This window comes from Macrobrachium rosenbergii, chromosome 6 (genome assembly GCF_040412425.1).
Source record: "Macrobrachium rosenbergii isolate ZJJX-2024 chromosome 6, ASM4041242v1, whole genome shotgun sequence".
NCBI classification, from domain to species: domain Eukaryota; kingdom Metazoa; phylum Arthropoda; class Malacostraca; order Decapoda; family Palaemonidae; genus Macrobrachium; species Macrobrachium rosenbergii.
The window spans coordinates 58,888,150-58,891,511 of record NC_089746.1 but is presented as its reverse complement, the minus strand read 5'-3'; the positions used below and the strand labels follow the sequence as shown (position 1 = coordinate 58,891,511).

General features: G+C 35.5%; 1 long non-coding RNA gene across 1 annotated transcript in view; it reads left to right on the top strand.

The window, feature by feature from the left end:
• LOC136839791 (uncharacterized) overlaps positions 1-2,620 on the top strand; it is a 74,294-nt gene extending 71,674 nt beyond the window's left edge. The window contains exons 2-3 of the long non-coding RNA XR_010853466.1: positions 2,030-2,134; positions 2,508-2,620. This is a non-coding gene — a long non-coding RNA (uncharacterized lncRNA). The remainder of the gene's footprint in view (positions 1-2,029; positions 2,135-2,507) is intronic.
• The last annotated feature ends 742 nt before the right edge of the window (positions 2,621-3,362 follow it).

Genomic DNA, 3,362 nt, shown 5'->3' with positions numbered 1-3,362 from the left:
GGGGCGAGGGGATGCCAGATAAAATCTATGTGATCAAGTCTTTGCGATAGAGAGAGAGAGAGAGAGAGAGAGAGAGAGAGAGAGAGAGAGAGAGAGAGAGAGAGGGAGAAATAGAAAATTATCTTAGTTAATATTTTATGACAGGGGAAAGCAATAAATTGACTCAAAGGTTCTAAATTCCTATTGTACAATAGACAGGCAGAGAGACAGACAGACAGACAGACAGTTAGTCAAACAGATAGACAGAAAGACAAAGAATTTAAAAACAGATATAAATTAAAAGGTTTCACATCAGTAATATGAATTAATAGGCAGGTACCAGTATTATGTTAATAGAGTAAGAATTAAACCAGAGTATTAATGAAGATAAAGAAATCGCCTTTAATAAATGCAGTAATCTTTCAAAACAAGCAATGAGATAGGAAGCAAAGCGAAATATGTCAAAAGGCACGCCGGATCTCCTAGTTAAAAATAACACGCCAAAGGGAAAAGTCTTTATCAGTCCGGGGAAGTTGTTGAAGAGTGAGCCAAAGTCTGAAATGAATTGCAGTCTCTCTCTTCCCTGCAGGACCTTTCAGTGGAAGGAAAAGTGTGGAGAAAATATCTCCAACTCAGATGAAAGGGACGCAAACAACTGCAGCTTTTACTCGAATCCTAAGTATAAAGAGGAATGCAGCGCTTTCTCTCTCTCTCTCTCTCTCTCTCTCTCTCTCTCTCTCTCTCTTTCGTCCACTCGAGCCATTGAATGGCGATGCACGTGTGGCATTTACTTTCGCAAGATAACACTTCTGTATTTTCCTATATCTCTTCTTATTCTCAGAGCTAAAACTCAAAAATTGTTGCTATGTTGTTCTGTTCGTTCTCTTGTGCAATCATCTGCTTCAGATATTAACTCGTGGACATTATCAGGGCTTCACTAGTTCTTAGATGGAAGTAGACTCCAATATATAGATGACTTCAGTAAAAAGAAAAGGCTTTAAAAGTATAATCCAAATAAGAGTGAAAAAAACCAAGAAATTTTACAGATCAGGATGATTCTAAGTGAACTATTATAATACAGTACCGTAAAAGACATAAGTTTAAAGGCCCCCTAAATGATGTCCATTCATGGATTTTGTAATTATGTTGCTCTCGAAATGACAAGAGTTTGATTACTCCTAATGTCTTCCATGTAAAGCATCTTAAATGATGATGTTGGCAGTCAACCATTTTTAGCCACTGGGCCTTGGTAAGAGCGGTCTGTTAGAGAGCTCGAGTTGTGACAAGCGATATTTTACATATTGTACATTATCTATGAAGCTACTACTCATGTTACGCTACTCATCATTGGGTCATTTTGATGAAGAATAAATGTATTTTATTGTGACCTGTTGATAAAAAATCTTAGGTCAAAATTATGACTTGAAAAATCTCTGAAAATAGTGTATTACTCTTTAATGAGGTTGGCTTATGGATGATGCTTCAGGGCGTCATAAGTGACTCAGACTGGAATTTGGATGACGTGCTAGTCATCAGCGATCCTAAAAGTTAAAGAGTCCCGTAAGAACAGCAGTTTAATTTAATTCAAATATTGCCAGCTTATGAACCTTAAAAACAAATTTGGAATTGATTTGTTGTAAAACTCCCAGAAGGCCAGTTTCCGGTCCATGCATACCTCACTACGTGGCTAGTTGTTTTGCGCAAGCGGATGGTCTGCAGATATTCAATGGATATTCATTGCAGGCGCTGCAGTGTAATGCTCACCGCTTCAGTAACAATATTGCGTCCATTGAAATCGCCTGGTGATGAAGCGGTGAATTGCTATTGAACAGGAGTTGTAGGTTACTGATAACTTACAATGCTATATTTCCATATTGTACAAATGTCTCTATCTAGATAAGTTTGCTAGCGCCATGTTCATTGTTATGCCCTAGTATCTTTGCGTATTTTGCTTTCCTGATCGCATTGGGTATATAGTTAACAGAAGGATTCAATCATAAACAATTTTTTTTTGTAAACACAATAACTCATATCTTTTCGATTTCCTCAGGCCTATTGGATATGCGCACCAATGCAAGACTTGGATTGAAAGAGTGTATAAACTACAAGGTTCTTCCCTCAAGGATGGGTCTCAATCTCGGGCTCGCTGACGAAAGTAAGGCTACCACTAATTTAACATGATATGGAGAAGGATGAGAATACATATTGACGTATTTGCTTATAACTCTTCGTTTGTTAGTTTCCATTGAAATAATTAGAATAAGAATCTTATAGTAGGTATATTTTGATATCAATATTATTCACTTCTAACTATTAATTAACAATAATCAATAGTTAATCAATATAATTTGTAATTCAATTACGAATATTAATCAGACAAAGCTGATTAATGATCGTACACAAATTATTATAGGTTGTACTGATGGTGACAGTGATGTTGAGGATTTATCATTCCTTATCAACAGTAGTTAAAAAAATATATGTTTTCAGTAATAAAGGATAATAGTAAAAATGGTGCCTTTTACCAGATTATAAAACTGCTGAAAGGAAGAAAACACCGCCGGCTAGTGGCGGCTGCACCAACTCTGAAATTTCATCTTGTTGAACATCTGCCCGTGATACCTCAGGAAACTTCTCCGTAAAAAACATTTTTTCCTCTGTAGCTCTAGGCAAGATGATTCTGATCTTATTTTTCATAAAGATAACCAAGATGTGTATACAGTACATAACATTAGCAAGTAGCAAAAAATTATTTATAATATATAAGGAAAAGTAAGTGGCGGGGTGATGACCTCAATTTTTATTGTTGATATATAATACGAAAATCTTTGGGATTGATATTATATTGATGTAGCAGTACCGTAAAAAAATAATGCCAGTATAAGATAAGGTTGAAAGAGCAAACCCCGATAACATGAAGGTTAGGACTGAAGTACTTCCGTTGTGAACGCTCACCTTGTGATCAGTGGTGAGAGAGCCAAGGGCCCGGAGTGGATGACGCCAAGTTTGAATATGGAATATATTACCTGTAGCTTGTAGTTATATCAGAAGAAAAAAATTAATTTATAGGTATGTAATGCACTCTATTATAAATATTACAAATACATTACATATTTATCTGTAAAATTTATCCTTACGTAAGGCGAGAATGTTGTACATGTAACATTCCTGTAAATTTCGAATTCTAAATAGGAGGCAGATAAGTAGATAGATAGCCATACAAATTTTCAGCAGTATCAGATTGCCAAAGTGACATTTGCTACAAGGGAAAACTTGTTACGAAATCAAACAATTTTAATTTCGAAACGTGAAATGTTGACAGTATTTGCTATTTATATTCAAAGTCTGTAACTCCATTAACAAGAAAAATATGCATTCCCAAA